At 42.4% G+C, this 18,776-nt stretch overlaps 1 pseudogene; it reads left to right on the top strand.

Annotated features, from left to right (window-relative positions):
• LOC139409726 (xyloside xylosyltransferase 1-like) overlaps positions 1-18,776 on the top strand; it is a 61,744-nt pseudogene that overhangs the window by 29,247 nt on the left and 13,721 nt on the right.

Below are 18,776 nucleotides of genomic sequence, written 5' to 3'. Positions count from 1 at the left end.
AATCTGACTATTTTTTTGAATATATATATTTTTAAATGTATTATTTAAAAACATTTTTAAATCGTTTTCTTTAAATATAAATATACTGTATATATATATATATATTTTTAAATATATATATATATTTGTAATAATGACAATTACAACAATACTGAATGAACACTTATTTTAACTTAATATAATACATAAATAAAATCTATTTAGTCTCAAATAAATAATGAAACATGTTCAATTTGGTTTAAATAATGCAAAAACACAGTGTTGGAGAAGAAAGTAAAAGTGCAATATGTGCCATGTAAAAAAGCTGACGTTAAAGTCCCTTGCTCAGAACATGAGAACATACAGTGCCTTGCGAAAGTATTCGGCCCCCTTGAACTTTGCGACCTTTTTCCACATTTCAGGCTTCAAACATAAAGATATAAAACTGTATTTTTTTGTGAAGAATCAACAACAAGTGGGACACAATCATGAAGTGGAACGACATTTATTGGATATTTCAAACTTTTTTAACAAATCAAAAACTGAAAAATTGGGCGTGCAAAATTATTCAGCCCCCTTAAGTTAATACTTTGTAGTGCCACCTTTTGCTGCGATTACAGCTGTAAGTCGCTTGGGGTATGTCTCTATCAGTTTTGCACATCGAGAGACTGAAATTTTTTCCCATTCCTCCTTGCAAAACAGCTCGAGCTCAGTGAGGTTGGATGGAGAGCATTTGTGAACAGCAGTTTTCAGTTCTTTCCACAGATTCTCGATTGGATTCAGGTCTGGACTTTGACTTGGCCATTCTAACACCTGGATATGTTTATTTTTGAACCATTCCATTGTAGATTTTGCTTTATGTTTTGGATCATTGTCTTGTTGGAAGACAAATCTCCGTCCCAGTCTCAGGTCTTTTGCAGACTCCATCAGGTTTTCTTCCAGAATGGTCCTGTATTTGGCTCCATCCATCTTCCCATCAATTGTAACCATCTTCCCTGTCCCTGCTGAAGAAAAGCAGGCCCAAACCATGATGCTGCCACCACCATGTTTGACAGTGGGGATGGTGTGTTCAGCTGTGTTGCTTTTACGCCAAACATAACGTTTTGCATTGTTGCCAAAAAGTTCAATTTTGGTTTCATCTGACCAGAGCACCTTCTTCCACATGTTTGGTGTGTCTCCCAGGTGGCTTGTGGCAAACTTTAAACAACACTTTTTATGGATATCTTTAAGAAATGGCTTTCTTCTTGCCCCTCTTAATAAAGGCCAGATTTGTGCAATATACCACTGATTGTTGTCCTATGGACAGAGTCTCCCACTTCAGCTGTAGATCTCTGCAGTTCATCCAGAGTGATCATGGGCCTCTTGGCTGCATCTCTGATCAGTCTTCTCCTTGTATGAGCTGAAAGTTTAGAGGGACGGCCAGGTCTTGGTAGATTTGCAGTGGTCTGATACTCCTTCCATTTCAATATTATCGCTTGCACAGTGCTCCTTGGGATGTTTAAAGCTTGGCAAATCTTTTTGTATCCAAATCCGGCCTTAAACTTCTTCACAACAGTATCTCGGACCTGCCTGGTGTGTTCCTTGTTCTTCATGATGCTCTCTGCGCTTTTAACGGACCTCTGAGACTATCACAGTGCAGGTGCATTTATACGGAGACTTGATTACACACAGGTGGATTGTATTTATCATCATTAGTCATTTAGGTCAGCATTGGATCATTCAGAGATCCTCACTGAACTTCTGGAGAGAGTTTGCTGCACTGAAAGTAAAGGGGCTGAATAATTTTGCACGCCCAATTTTTCAGTTTTTGGTTTGTTAAAAAAGTTTGAAATATCCAATAAATGTCGTTCCACTTCATGATTGTGTACCACTTGTTGTTGTTTCTTCACAAAAAAATACAGTTTTATATCTTTATGTTTGAAGCCTGAAATGTGGCAAAAGGTCGCAAAGTTCAAGGGGGCCGAATACTTTCGCAAGGCACTGTATGAATGCTGGTGGTTCAATATTCCCAATTCATTTTTTATTTAACCTTTATTTAACCAGGTAAACCAGGGCAGGTCTATAACAGTTTGGGTCTAGAGTGTCTCCCCCTTTGAAGAGGGGAATGACCACGGCAGCTTCCCAATCTTTGGGGCTCTCAGACGATACGAAAGAGAGGTTGAACAGGCTAGTAATAGGGGTTGCAACAATTTTGGCGGATAATTTTTACAGAGGGTCCAGATTGTCCAGCCCAGCTGATTTGTAGGAATCCAGATTTTGCAGCTCTTTCAGAACATCAGCTGTCTGGATTTGGGTGAAGGAGAAGCAGGGGGGGGGGGCTTGGGCAAGTTGCTGCAGGGGTGCAGAACTGTTGGCCGGGGTTGGGGTAGCCAGGTGGGAAGCATGGCCAGCCATAGAAAAATGCTTTTTGAAATGATCGATTATTGTAGATTTGTCGGTGGTGACAGTGTTTCCTAGCCTCAGTGCAGTGGGCAGCTGAGAGGAGGTGCTCTTATTCTCCATGGACTTGTGTCCCAAAACTGTAATTAGTGCTACAGGATACACATTTCTGTTTGAAAAAGCTAGCCTTAGCTTTCCTAACTGACTGGGCATATTGGTTCCTGACTTGCCTGAAAAGTTGCATATCGCGGGGGCTAATGATGCTAATGCAGAATGCCACAGGATTTTTTTGTGCTGGTCAAGGGGAGTCAAGTCTGGGGTGAACCAAGGGCTATATCTGTTCTTAGTTCTAAATTTTTTGAATGGGGAATGCTTATTTAAGATGGTGAGGAAAGCACTTTTAAAGAGCAACCAGGCATCCTCTACTGACGGGATGAGGTCAATATCCTTACAGGATACCCGGGCCAGGTCGATTAGAAAGGCCTGCTCGCTGAAGTGTTTTAGGGAGCGTTTGACAGTGATGAGGAGTGGTCGTTTGACCGCAGACCCATTACGGAAGCGGTCAATGAGGCTGAGATCCTGGTTGAAGATGCAGAGGTGTGTTTAGAGGGCAAGTTGGTCAGGATGATATCTCAGAGGGTGCCCATGGTTACGGATTTAGGTTTGTACCTGGTAGGTTCCTTGATAATTTGTGTGAGATTGAGGGCATCTAGCTTAGATTGTAGGACGGCCGAGGTGTTAAGCATATCCCAGTTTAGGTCACTTAACAGTACGAGCTCTGAAGCTATATGGGGGGCAATCAATTCACATATGGTGTCCAGCTGGGGGCTGTGGGGGGTCTATAACAAGTGGCAACGGTGAGACTTGTTTCTGAAAAGGTGGATTTTTAAAAGTAGTAGTTTGATTTGTTTGGGCACAGACCTGGATAGTATGACAGATGTCTGCATGCTATCTCTGCAGTAGATTGCAACTCTGCCACCTTTGGCAGTTCGATCTTGTCGGAAAATGTTGTAGTTGGATGGAAATGTCAGGATTTTTGGTGGCCTCCCTAAACCAGGATTTAGACACGGCTAGGACATTAGCATTGGCGGAGTGTGCTAAAGCAGTGAATAGAACAAACTTAGGGAGGAGGCTTCTGATATTAACATGCATGAAACCAAGGCTTTCACGGTTACAGAAGCAAATTAGTTCACAGTTTGCAACGAGCCAGGCGGCCCAAACTGCTGCATATACCCTGACTCTGCTTGCACTGAACGCAACAAAAGTGACACAATTTTCCTAGTTAATTTTGCCTGCTAACATGAATTCTTTTAACTATATATGCATGTTTAAAAATATATACTTCTGTGTATTGATTTTAAGAAAGGCATTGATGTTTATGGTTAGGTAAATTTGTGCAAAGATTGTGCTTTTTTCAGCAATGCGCTTTTGTTAAATCATCACTTGTTTGGTGAAGTTGAAGTAGGCTGTGATTCGATGATAAATTAACAGGCACCTCATTGATTATATGCAACAAAGGACAAACTAGTTAACCTAGTAATATCATCAACCATGTGTAGTTAACTAGTGATTGTGAAGATTGATGGTTTTTTATAAGATATGTTTAATGCTAGCTAGGAACTTACCTTGGCTCTTTGCAGCCACAAGGTCCTTTTGACGCTGCACTCACGTAACAGGTAGTCATCCTGCCACGCAGTTTCCTCGTGGATTGCAATGTAATCGGCCATAATTGGCATCCGAAAAGGCCGATAACCGATTTGTTAAGAAAACTTGAAATCGGCCCTAATTAATCGGCCAACCTCTAGTTTTAATAACATCAACTATATGCATTGAGCTTGTCTGATGCTTTAATCGCTCTGTTTTGATGAAATAAGACACAAATGACTCGAGGGAGCCAGAGATCAAGATACCCAGAAGATTTTTATTTAACCTGAACTGACCATTCTCCTGCTGCTGGCTTTCGCAGATTTCTGCCTTTACTCTCCTGAAGTTGCCGGTAATAGGCTACACGAGGAGTCGGCAACCTTTCTCATGTGGAATGCCAATTTATCTTACCATTTCTACCAATCTTGCGTGCCAGTAATGGTTTTAGATGCACATTTTCGCAGTATAGTTTCATTTCATTTATAATGATGTCTTTGTATCTCAATCATTGTCATGTAGTTAATCAAAATTCTATCCAAATCTAAATTAAAAAGATAAACTTAAAAAGCAGTGGCTTCTTCCTTGCTGAGAGGCCTTTCAGGTTATATCGATATAGGACTCGTTTCACTGTGGATATAGATACTTTTGTACCTGTTTCCTCCTGCATCTTCACCAGGTCCTTTGCTGCTGTTCTGGGATTGATTTGAACTTTTTTGCACCAAAGTACATTCTAGGAGACAGAACGCGTCTCCTTCCTGAGCTGTATGACGGCTGGTCCCATGGTGTTTATACTTGCGTACTATTGTTTGTACAGATGAACGTGGTACCTTCAGGAGTTTGGAAATTGCTCCCAAGGATGAACCAGACTTGTGGAGGTCTGCAATTTTTTTTCTGAGGTCTTGGCTGATTTATTTAGATTTCATGATGTCAAGCAAAGAGGCACTGACTTTGAAGGTAGGCCTTGAAATACATCCACAGGTACACCTCCTATTGACTCAAATGATCAATTAGCCTATCAGAAGTTTCTAAAGCCATGACATAATTTTCTGTAATTTTCCAAGCTGTTTAAAGGCACAGTCAACTGTGACCCACTGGAATTGTGATGCAGTGAATTATAAGTGAAATAATCTGTCTGTAAATAATTGTTGGAAAAATTACTTGTGTCATGCACAAAGTAGATGTCTTAACCGACTTTCCAAAACTATAGTTGGTTAACAAGAAATTTGTGGACTGGTTGAAAAATGAGTTTTAATGACTCCAACCTAAGTGTATGTTAACTTCTAACTTCAACTGTGTATATATACAGGTGTGTGCCTTTCCAAATCATGTCCAATCAATTAAATTTACCACAGGTGGACTCCAATCAAGTTGTAAAGACATCTCAAGGATGATCAATGGAAACAGGATGCACCTGAGCTCAATTTCGGGTCTCATAGCAAAGGGTCTGAATATTTATGTAGATAAGGTGGGAAAAGTCAAGGGGTCTGAATACTTTCCCACATACACATTTCAGTCCAATATACCAGATGTTGCAATTGGAGGATGTCTTTTATGCATATTCTATAATGACGGCCTATTCAATTGGCTACATTTGTCGGTATTTATTTTTTGTACTCCATCACCTAAACAAATTGTACTACACCACTGCTCGCACCAATAGATCATGTGGTTTTCCCATCAAATCACCTATCTAGATTTGGAACTTACTTCTTCTTGTACCTGCATTTCCTTCTTGGAGGTTGGTTAGCAATTTGGTTCTTGGAACCACATAACTTTCTTGAACCATCAGGGGTCATACCGAGATTGCTTTCTTAGACTACTGGCCTTTTGGACCATCTGCATACGTGGTCTGTACGTGGTCTGTTTTTTGGACTTGCAGAGGACCTTTTTGGAGGCCCATCGAGTATCTAGATACTTTCTTTTTGCACTTTAAGGTTACTATTTTACTATAACACTCGTTAACTGTATGTTACAGTATACACAATTGTGAATGGCATCTTTAGAGTCGCTGTAACATTTTAGCAGTTTGAGATGCCAACACCCAATGCATGGTTTTCAGATTGACACCCCTCTGTAAATCCAGATTGGCACAGTATTTTGTCCATTGCACAGCAGTCCAGCACCCTAGAATGTCCTTACTTTTCACTGCCATGCCAACCAGCAAAACACAGGAAGGTGAAACAATGAACAGAGGAGTTTGTATTTCCTGGTAACTGGGGTGACTGTGTCCACAGAGTGCTGCTTCCTGGCTATTAGTGATGGGGAAAAATCGATACTGTTACATATCGGGATATTGTTTTGACTATCACAATATTATTTTTGGGCTAGTATGTTTCCTTCATAGCTTGTTCAACACATGCTTTTTTAAAACAAGGAGATTGTTTTCAGGACTTTTATTTCCATGACTGTTCAAAACTCGTCTTCTCATGGCTCTCTCTTGTCCCTCTGCAGCAGACATATGATGAGCAATATGTTTGGAACATCAAATAGCAATAAAATCACAATACATATAGAATCGTGAGAATCGCAATACATATTGTATCGGCACCTAAGTATGGCCCTGCTGGGTATTGACCGGTGGGAGCTACCCAGAAACAGGGCCTACATCAGAGCTATGATTAGAGATGCATGATATATCATCCTTTATATCGGTATCAGATGATGGCTAAAAACATATTGGTATCAGACAATAATCAGAATAATTTCATAGCTGATAATTTTGGCTGATATGATGTATAGCCAAAGTAATCTGCTACTCAAGGGGTGCTAGCAATACGTTTGAATTTCTGAGTAAAAATGTATTGAACTCTTTGTTTCAGATCTGCAGCGCATTGTACTGCTGGACGTAGATCTGAAGTACAGGAGCAACATCAGGGAGCTGTTTCTGGAGTTTGATCGCTTCCCTTCTGGAGTTGTGATCGGCATCGCCCGAGAGATGCAGCCGGTATACAGGTATTCAACGCACAATGAACACACACATGCATACCATTTTGTTTTACTATCCTTGTTGGAACCAAATAATTGATTCCCATTCAAAATCCCCAAGTGTAACCCTAACCCATAAACCTAACCCCTAATCGTAAAATAAGCTTTTTTTTATTTTGGAGACCGGTTAAAATATGTACCCACACAACACAAAGACATTATGTATAGTGTGGTCTGAAATTATTGACACCCTCGAGAAAGATGAGAAATAATGACTGTATAAAGTAAATAATTGAAACAGTGAGCTATATTGACTTCCGGCGCCGACAGAGATGGCCGCCTCGCTTCGCGTTCCTAGGAAACTATGCAGTTTTTTGTTTTTTTACGTGTTATTTCTTACATTAGTACCCCAGGTCATCTTAGGTTTCATTACATACAGTCGAGAAGAACTACTGAATATAAGATCAGCGTCAACTCACCATCAGTACGACCAAGAATATGTTTTTCGCGACGCGGATCCTGTGTTCTGCCTTACAAACAGGACAACGGAGTGGATCCTCTGCAGCGACCCAAAAAAACGACTCCGAAAGAGAGGGAAACGAGGTGGTCTTCTGGTCAGACTCCGGAGACGGGCACATCGTGCACCACTCCCTAGCATTCTTCTTGCCAATGTCCAGTCTCTTGACAACAAGGTTGATGAAATCCGAGCAAGGGTATCATTCCAGAGGGACATCAGAGACTGTAACGTCCTTTGCTTCACTGAAACATGGCTCACTGGAGAGACTCTATCCGAAGCGGTGCAGCCAACGGGTTTCTCCACGCATCAGCGCTGACAGAAACAAACATCTTTCTGGTAAGAAGAGGGGCGGGGGCGTATGCCTCATGGCCAACGTGACATGGTGTGATGAAAGAAACATACAGGAACTCAAATCCTTCTGTTCACCTGATTTAGAATTCCTCACAATCAAATGTAGACCGCATTATCTACCAAGAGAATTCTCTTTGATTATAATCACAGCCGTATATATCCCCCCCCAAGCAGACACATCGATGGCTCTGAACAAACTTCATTTAACTCTCTGCAAACTGGAAACGATTTATCAGGAGGCTGCATTCATTGTAGCTGGGGATTTTAACAAGGCTAATCTGAAAACAAGACTCCCTAAATTTTATCAGCATATCGATTGCGCAACCAGGGGTGGAAAGACCTTGGATCATTGTTACTCTAACTTCCGCGACGCATATAAGGCCCTGCCCCGCCCCCCTTTCGGAAAAGCTGACCACGACTCCATTTTGTTGATCCCTGCCTACAGACAGAAACTAAAACAAGAGGCTCCCACGCTGAGGTCTGTTCAACGCTGGTCCGACCAAGCTGACTCCACACTCCAAGACTGCTTCCATCACGTGGACTGGGAGATGTTTCGTATTGCGTCAGATAACAACATTGACGAATATGCTGATTCGGTGTGCGAGTTCATTAGAACGTGCGTTGAAGATGTCGTTCCCATAGCCACGATTAAAACATTCCCTAACCAGAAACCGTGGATTGATGGCAGCATTCGTGTGAAACTGAAAGCGCGAACCACTGCTTTTAATCAGGGCAAGGTGTCTGGTAACATGACCGAATACAAACAGTGCAGCTATTCCCTCCGCAAGGCTATCAAACAAGCTAAGCGCCAGTACAGAGACAAAGTAGAATCTCAATTCAACGGCTCAGACACAAGAGGCATGTGGCAGGGTCTACAGTCAATCACGGACTACAGGAAGAAATCCAGCCCAGTCACGGACCAGGATGTCTTGCTCCCAGGCAGACTAAATAACTTTTTTGCCCGCTTTGAGGACAATACAGTGCCACTGACACGGCCTGCAACGAAAACATGCGGTCTCTCCTTCACTGCAGCCGAGGTGAGTAAGACATTTAAACGTGTTAACCCTCGCAAGGCTGCAGGCCCAGACGGCATCCCCAGCCGCGCCCTCAGAGCATGCGCAGACCAGCTGGCCGGTGTGTTTACGGACATATTCAATCAATCCCTATACCAGTCTGCTGTTCCCACATGCTTCAAGAGGGCCACCATTGTTCCTGTTCCCAAGAAAGCTAAGGTAACTGAGCTAAACGACTACCGCCCCGTAGCACTCACATCCGTCATCATGAAGTGCTTTGAGAGACTAGTCAAGGACCATATCACCTCCACCCTACCTGACACCCTAGACCCACTCCAATTTGCTTACCGCCCAAATAGGTCCACAGACGATGCAATCTCAACCACACTGCACACTGCCCTAACCCATCTGGACAAGAGGAATACCTATGTGAGAATGCTGTTCATCGACTACAGCTCGGCATTCAACACCATAGTACCCTCCAAGCTCGTCATCAAGCTCGAGACCCTGGGTCTCGACCCCGCCCTGTGCAACTGGGTACTGGACTTCCTGACGGGCCGCCCCCAGGTGGTGAGGGTAGGCAACAACATCTCCTCCCCGCTGATCCTCAACACTGGGGCCCCACAAGGGTGCGTTCTGAGCCCTCTCCTGTACTCCCTGTTCACCCATGACTGCGTGGCCACGCACGCCTCCAACTCAATCATCAAGTTTGCGGACGACACAACAGTGGTAGGCTTGATTACCAACAACGACGAGACGGCCTACAGGGAGGAGGTGAGGGCCCTCGGAGTGTGGTGTCAGGAAAATAACCTCACACTCAACGTCAACAAAACTGAGGAGATGATTGTGGACTTCAGGAAACAGCAGAGGGAACACCCCCCTATCCACATCGATGGAACAGTAGTGGAGAGGGTAGCAAGTTTTAAGTTCCTCGGCATACACATCACAGACAAACTGAATTGGTCCACTCACACAGACAGCATCGTGAAGAAGGCGCAGCAGCGCCTCTTCAACCTCAGGAGGCTGAAGAAATTTGGCTTGTCACCAAAAGCACTCACAAACTTCTACAGATGCACAATCGAGAGCATCCTGGCGGGCTGTATCACCGCCTGGTATGGCAACTGCACCTCCCTCAACCGTAAGGCTCTCCAGAGGGTAGTGAGGTCTGCACAACGCATCACCGGGGGCAAACTACCTGCCCTCCAGGACACCTACACCACCCGATGTCACAGGAAGGCCATAAAGATCATCAAGGACAACAACCACCCGAGCCACTGCCTGTTCACCCCGCTATCATCCAGAAGGCGAGGTCAGTACAGGTGCATCAAAGCTGGGACCGAGAGACTGAAAAACAGCTTCTATCTCAAGGCCATCAGACTGTTAAACAGCCACCACTAACACTGAGTGGCTGCTGCCAACACACTGACACTGACTCAACTCCAGCCACTAATAATGGGAATTGATGGGAAATGATGTAAATATATCACTAGCCACTTTAAACAATGCTACCTTATATAATGTTACTTACCCTACATTATTCATCTCATATGCATACGTATATACTGTACTCTATATCATCGACTGTATCCTTATGTAATACATGTATCACTAGCCACTTTAAACTATGCCACTTTGTTTACATACTCATCTCATTTGTACATACTGTACTCGATACCATCTACTGTATCTTGCCTATGCTGCTCTGTACCATCACTCATTCATATATCCTTATGTACATATTCTTTATCCCTTACACTGTGTACAAGACAGTAGTTTTGGAATTGTTAATTAGATTACTTGTTATTACTGCATTGTCGGAACTAGAAGCACAAGCATTTCGCTACACTCGCATTAACATCTGCTAACCATGTGTATGTGACAAATAAAATTTGATTTGATTTGATTTATTGTATGCTTCAAAAAATTGGGAAATTATATTTTATCCTAATACAATTGGTCAGAGAAAGAGATTTTGTTTAACAAGTAATACTTTTTTTTCTCAAAGGTAGGGGGCAAAATATTAACAACCCTAAAGATTCTTATAAATAAAATAGTACAATTGTCCTTGTTTTACTATCCTTGTGAGGACTTTGGTCACCACAAGGATAGTGAAACCAAGCACACATGTGCACACATGATGTGTGGACTCTTGGCGTTGGAAAACATCAGTGTGTTACTGAAGAAATTAAATCACTGCCAAAAACTATTGTACAAACCATTTCACATCACAAAAATCTATATTTTAAACTGAGAGAAACAACATCACAGTATTAGATGAGAGAGCAGACCAGAACCTTCTCTGGCTTTGGGTGGCAGAGAGGCAAGACTGGTCGATATGGTCTTGTGGCCAGTCGTGTCCAGCCTGTTTAAAGTGGGGCATTCTAAAAGCTGAAAGGAGATGGTACTTTTTGCGTTCCGAGTGCTCCCTTGCCACACATTCCCACTGAAGTGACAGTGACAGGAGCTGGCAGAGAGGAGATCCGCTCAGAGCCCTGCTGTCAAGGGCTGTTCAAATGGAAAGGGGGAGGAAGTTACAAGAGGGGAGTTGAGAGAGACCGAGATGTGTTGAGTCTGAGGAGGAGGGCCGAGAGTCCAGTGGGAGGGGAGGGGAGAGGTTGGAGGTGGGGGAATCAGAGAAGGGGACGGACGCGTGCACCAAAATTAAAATTGTGAGTGTGGAAGTGTGTGTATATGTTATGACATTCTGAAGGTCACTGTGTTTTTAGCCTGCAACAACAGGAAGCACTGTGCTGCTGTGCTCATCCGTGCTGCCTCTCTCTCTCCACTGAAGGACAGTTGCCGTTCTTCCTCTCCTTTACTCTGATGCTCTCTCCTTTCAGGTGTCAAATAAAACTAATTGCGGAGACATAAGAGCCAAGTTTATGGTTCTAGGAAGCATCCAGTTGCCCTGTGTGTGTCCACTGTCCACAGTCCTCTGCTTAATTACTTTCCTCCCTAAGGAATTTGTCTGCTCACATTAATCCTACTGTAATTAGCTCTGCCACAAAGCTGTGTGTTTGAAGGGAAAACTTGCACTAGATTAACATACTCTGTAATATTCAGGGGACAAACAGAGAATGTTTTAACAGGTACTTAGCGAACAGAAAATAGTTTTATTTGTCTTTCCATTACATCAATGTCATCGTCATCCGTCAAGAAGCTCTGGGGTATATTTTCTGAATATGTTTCAACTACTTAGTTCAGTAGACAAGCTCCCAAAAAATACCATATTGTTCGATTTGGTATAGAAGTGTGAAAATTGGCAGACTGAACAAAACCTGAAATCGTGCTATTTCAGTGAACACTGAGGGTCAGTGAACACTGAGGGCCAGACATTTTATTGTGTTCGCAACACCAACTCAAACATTTTAAGCCATCATTGGGCATTACACCGCAATTATGAATTGAAATACTGCCATGTTAACCTGTTCTATTTGACCCCATGGAGCTGGTTGGTGGCCATTTTGGAAAACTGCTGCCCTAGAGTGTAATAGGTTAAATCTGCAATGGCATTATAGCTGGATATCTTTGAGACATCCAAGCTTTTTGTACATTTTCTGTGGTCTCACCAAGGGATTTTGCTTAAATGGGTTACCTCTGTCCCTGCTGGACATAATCCATTCTGTTGTGACTTTCCTTTCATTAATCTGATGACTTATTTATTTAATCCACTAACTGTTTGTTTAATTGTTACCCAATTACATTATAATCATGTAACAATAGACTCATTAGGATTTGGGGCACCACGGAAGAAGTTGTTTAAAGAGTTACCATCTCCCGAATTAAACTCTAAGTTATATCTATTTGATCAATAAACAGGCATCTTATTAATCATTACCTATTATCATATCATCAATCTGAACAGTCATAACCTTCTTGGATCTACAAAAACCCCAGCCTTGTTCATTATTCAGTACTACACAAATTGGTTTAATCATTTATTTACTAGCTATCTAAATAATACACACACACACTTACTACATGAGACAAAGGTCCCTAGCAGACTTACACAATATGGCATTTTACCCAACAACATAAATAGAGAGAAAGACCCATATCGTCGATACATTCTATAACTATTCTCCCATTAATCACGTACTTTGCACACAAACTGCCACATGTTTCAAATAAGACATCATGAATGTATTTACGTATGGCTGTCCTTGTCCGTCATGTAGTCCTGAACAGAACTACAGAGTTCACTCCTCCAATTTGCTCCTAAAGCTGCTAATTTGACGATCAGCCGGCCGTGCCGATGGTTCCAGTGGGGTGATGACATCATGGATGTTAGTTTTGGCGATAACAAGTCTGTGAAACAAAGGAACATTACTTTCACCAATACTGGAGGGTAGAGAGGGAGAGAGTCCTCGCCTGCTTAATTTACGACTGGATGTGGAGGTGTCAACCTCCATACCAGTTCGTTCCCTCCTCCCCTCTGCGGGTGAGAGAAAGTCTGGTTATTATTGCCCATTGCCAAGCTGATCTGACTCATTGTGATTCTCACAGGACAGTCATGACAATTCCTATGGGATTTTGCATAGAGTGACGTGTACAGGGCAGGTTTCCTATCACAGTTCTTAAAAGTGACACAGGATATAATATCATATTCTATATCATTGTAATCAGTAGACTTCAGAGAACATACTGTAGAAGTCTACTGATTATGAAAATGCACAATGTAATCATGTATGTTAAAAGCACTGTATGTGTTTGAGAGTATCCGTAAACTTGCCAACAGACAGAGCTATGAATGGATCAGTGATTCACCAATCAGGACCTTGATTGGCTTAGCAACAGTAACAATGCGTGATGTGTAATAACATTTTACATTTTTTGAGGAGTACGTTTCTTTGGGACCATCAAAAGACATCCTGACAACTGATACACAGAAATATTACTGCAACGTTCCCATTATGTATTTATCAATCAATCAAATGGATTTATAAATACCTTTTTACATCAGCCAATGTCACAAAGTGCTGTACAGAAACCCAGCCTAAAACCCCAAACAGCAAGCAATGCAGATGTAGAAGCACGGTGGCTAGTAAAAACTCCCTAGAAAAGCAGGAACTTAGGAAGAAACCTAGAGAGGAACCAGGCTCTGAGGGGTGGCCAGTCCTCTTCCGGCTGTGCCAGGTGAAGATTATAATAGTACATAGCCAAGATGTTTAAACGTTCATAGATGACCAGCAATGTCAAATAATAATAATCACAGTGGTTGTAGAGGGTGCAACAGGTCAGCACCTCAGAAGTAAATGTCAGTTGGCTTTTCATAGCCAATCATTCAGAGTTAGACAGCCGGTGCGGTAGGGCGAGAGTCAAAAACAGCAGGTCCGGGACAAGGTGAATTTCAGTATCGTCCCTCTAATATATTCTCTCTGAGGACCTGAGCCCTAGGACCATGCCTCAGGACTACCTGGCCTGATGACTCCTTGCTGTCCCCAGTCCAACTGGTCATGCTGCTGCTTCTGTTTCAACTGTTCTGCCTGCGGCTATTGAACCCTGACCTGTTCACCGGACAGGGCAAACCAGGCAGGATATACACCCACCCACTTTGCCATTAAACGTGTTTAAACATGATCTTATATTCTGAGAACATGGCAACTATGTTTAGTGTAACATTGATGAAATATTCTCCTAACCTACAGAACTGGACACATGAATGTTCTTGCAACGTTCCCATGAAACGTGTCTAGAATATGAATATCTTAATATTTGAAAGCAAAAACATCCACATTTTACTGCTATTTCTGATGGCATTGTTAGGACAAAACACAGACCATAAGGTTTTTGCTGTTGATGGAATGTGTTCCCCAAACCAATGCAAACATTTTAAGCTATTTTGGGGCCTGTGGCTATATCAGGTTTTGTTCAGCATAAAAATTATACAAGTGTGCCAGCATCACCCACCTACAGTGACCTTGGCTTTTTCCACATTTTGTTGTGACAGCCTGAATTTAAAATGGATTAAACTTTGCATTTTTTTTCTGATGGCACTATACCTATACCACTACACCACCTCCTCTAGGTCAGTGTTTACCAACCCTGGTCCTCGAGTACCTCCAACAGTACACATTGTTGTGGCCCTGGATAAACACACCTCACTCAGTTCATTGAGGGATTGATTAGTTGACAAGTTGAATCAGGTGTGCTTGTCCAGGGTTACAATAAAAATGTGCACTGTTGGGGGTACCCGAGGACCAGGATTGGTAAACACTGCTCTAAGTGGTACTAGAGACAGCTAATAGTCTGAACTCATGGTTTTGGTTTCTCCTGTTCCCTCCCTACCCCTCTGTTCAGCCATCCTAGCCGGAGAGGGAATACACAGCACTCAGCCCATTGTTTTACCCCATCCAAAACAGTTGTCACGCTGCAGCAATGTGCGTACCAGCACATCCCGTCAATAGCGGTAAACGTTCTAGTTCAGTCAGTGTATGTTGAGTCAGTAAGTGTTCACTATAGAAGGCCCCATTTAATTTACTGTTATGTGAGTGAAGCAAGACTTGAGAAATTCATTGGAGTATAGTGTCAACATTTTTGCTTGCAGGTGTGAGACAAACTGACATAAGCATGGATGGATGTTGCCTAAGGACAAGCAGACTCCCAGATCACAGTGCTGTGAAGTTCATCCAATGAGATTATCTAATATGGGATCCCATTCCCCACCACACACATTCCCCCTTCTCTCCCACCATCTGTGGCTTGGGCTGGAGGAAGGCATACAATTTATTAATTTTATTTAACTAGGCAACTCGGTTGAGAACAAATTCTTATTTTACGACAATGGGCCAATTGTGCGCCACCCTATGATAACATAATACAGATTAGGGAGAGGCTCAACCGTACCTAATGCTGTGTATAGTATATACAGTGCCTTCAGAAAGTATTCATACCCCTTGACTCCACATTTTGTTACAGCTTAAATAAAAAAATGGATTTTTTTTTCTGTCACCCATCTGTAAGCAATACCCCATAATGACAAAGTGAAAACAGGTTTTTAGAATTTTATGCGAAATGTATTGACAATTAAATGAAGAAATAGCTAATTTACATAAGTATTCACACCCCTGAGTCAATACTTTGTAAAAGCACATTTTGGTGTTGTTTACAGCTTTGAGTCGTCTTGGGTATGTTTGTATCAACTTTGCACATCTAGATTTGGTGATTTTTCACCCATCCTTCTTTCACCCTTTTTCTTAAGCTCTGTTAAGTTAGATGGGGAGCAGCTGTGATTGGCAATCATCCTGTCTTTCCACAGATTTTATATGTGATTTTGAAGTCTGGACTTTGGCTGGGGCCACTCAAGGACTTTCACATTCTTGTCCTGAAGCCATTCCAGCGTCGCTTTGGCTGTATGATTGGGATCATTGTCCAGTTGGAACATAAATCTTCGCCCCCAGTCTGTCATTTGCACTCTGAAGCAGGTTCTCATCAAGGATTTGCATCATTCATTGTTCCCTCAATCGTTACCAGTCCCCTGGGTACTGCCGCTAAAAAGCATCCCCATATCATGATGCTGCCACCACCATGCTTCACGGTAGGGATGGTGTTCGATGGGTGATGAGCTGTGCCTGGTTTTCTGCAGACATGGCGCTTTGCATTCAGGCCAACAAGTTCAATTGTTGTCTCATCAGAATCTCTTGCTTTATAATCTCTTGCTTTCACATGCCTTTTGGCAAACTCCAGTAGTGCTGTTTTTTCTCAGGAGTGGCTTCCATCTCCCATGAAGCCCAGATTGGTGAAGTGCTGTAGAGACTGCTGTCCTTCTGGCAGGTTCTCCCATCTCAGCCAAGGGACTCTGTAGTTCTGTCAGAGTGGTCATTGGGTTCTTGGTCACCTCCCTGACCAAGGTCCTTCTTGCCAGGTTGCTCAGTTTGGTCGGACGGCCAACTCTGGGTCTGGGTAGTTGCATATTTGTCCTCTTGAAAACAATTTCTAGAGTATTTCAAGTTTTCTACCCTTCCGCTGAGATTTACCTCATCACAATTCTATCCTTGAGATCTACGAACAGACCCTTAGACTTAGACATGTTATAGTTTCTGCTCTGACATGCACTGTCAACTGTGGGATCTTTTTATATAGACAAGTCTGTTTCTTTCTAAATCATGTCCAAATAATTGAATTGGCCAATCAAGTTGTTGTGACATCAAGGATGATCAAGGGAAACTGGATGCACCTGAGCTCAATTTGGAGTGTCATAGCAAAGGGGTGAGAATACTTTTGTAAGTTAGATTTCTGTTTTCAATACATTTTGAACACATTTCTAAAAACATGTTTTCACTTTGTCATGATGGGGTATTGTGTGTAGATAGGTGAGAGGAAAAACATGGTGTAACACTCGTCGTTGGAATGAGGTGAGGACCAAAGTGCAGCGTGGTAAGTGTTCATCATTATATTTATTCAACAGAGAACACTAAACAAAATTACAAAGGAGAACGAAACGAAACAGTTCGGTAAGGTGACAGACACATAACAGAAAACAATCACCCACGAAACACAGGTGGGAAAAGGCTACCTAAGTATGATTCTCAATCAGAGACAACTAACGACACCTGCCTCTGATTGAGAACCATACCAGGCCAAACTCAAAACACAGCATAGAAAAACGAACATAGACAACCCACCCAACTCACGCCCTGACCATACTAAAACAAAGACATAACAAAAGAACTAAGGTCAGAACGTGACACATGGATTTAATCCGTTTTGAATTCATGCTGTAACAAAATGTGGAAAAAGTCTTGGGTATATGAATACTTTCTGACGACACTGTATACTGTACTATAGGGGGAGACTAAACGGAGTGAACGTTTTAGTATAGGAAGAAGAAGAATCGCTCTCCATTCTCGGAGAAACGAGCCATGCATACACGTGAGCTGTGCTCCCTTAAGAGACGTGATGCAATTTGGTTGTATCATGAGACTTATCATAGATGTTCATGCTATTTTCAGAAAAATATTTGTTCTACTTTACTGCCCAGCTGATCAGTGGTCAGATGGGTAAAGGGTGTAAGAAAATCATGTTATTGGACCTGCTCCAGAGCTGTGTGGGAGTGAGCGTGAGCTCCGGGCTCAGTCATTCCCAGCCTTTGTTCTTGGCCTGATAGTGACATCCCATTAACAGCCACTAACAGAAACACCATTGGTCCGTTTAGACTGCAGCTCTGTTTTCCACCCGGGTCCTGCATCAAAACAGGACGTCACGGCCGGAGGGAGGTTGTGTGTGTGTGTGTGTGTGTGTGTGTGTGTGTGTGTGTGTGTGTGTGTGTGGGCCATGCTCACAGGAAGGGGTTGTGGAGCAGCTGCTTACTGCTGTAAACAAACAAGTCTAGGATTTTAGAGGTAGTGTGAATGTGTGTGAGCAAGTGTATATGAAATGAAGATGGAGAGAGTTTGAGTGTTTGCATCTCTAGCATTGTAGACTTAGGCCTGTTTTGCTGTTTAACCCCTCTCACTTTTGATTCCACCTTTTTTGAGTACAAATGCTATGGAGATGGATGGGGCAGTGTGTGCTGTACCTATTACATACAGCACTTTTCATAGAACATTCTATGCAGTTTTTGAGTAGTAGAAGTACACAGGATCTCTCTGCTCATATTCACCCAAGTGTCAGAGGGGAGTCTGTCTAGAGCAGGAAATGTTGCTACTTTTCACCACATCCGGAGCAAATTCATCTCAGCAAGACTTTGAAAAGAGGAAGACTGAGAAAGTATCCAATTTAACTGGACTTGCATATCATCAATCTTGCGCACACTTTAAAGAGAAGCTTTTTCCCTCAATATTCACTCTCCAGAAGGTTGTGTAAGACTAGATTCATGTTTTTTGTTTACTGCTCATTATTTTACTCTTAGCAGAAACCCATTACCCATACATTTGCATGAATGTAAATTGGCTGGTTTAAGTACCATTTTACACTACAGAGCACTTTTCACTCCTGAGTCACTAAACCACATTCCTCAACAAAAACAA

This window comes from Oncorhynchus clarkii, chromosome 5, assembly GCF_045791955.1.
Source record: "Oncorhynchus clarkii lewisi isolate Uvic-CL-2024 chromosome 5, UVic_Ocla_1.0, whole genome shotgun sequence".
In the NCBI taxonomy this organism is placed as follows: domain Eukaryota; kingdom Metazoa; phylum Chordata; class Actinopteri; order Salmoniformes; family Salmonidae; genus Oncorhynchus; species Oncorhynchus clarkii.
This window is presented reverse-complemented; position numbering and strand designations above follow the sequence as displayed.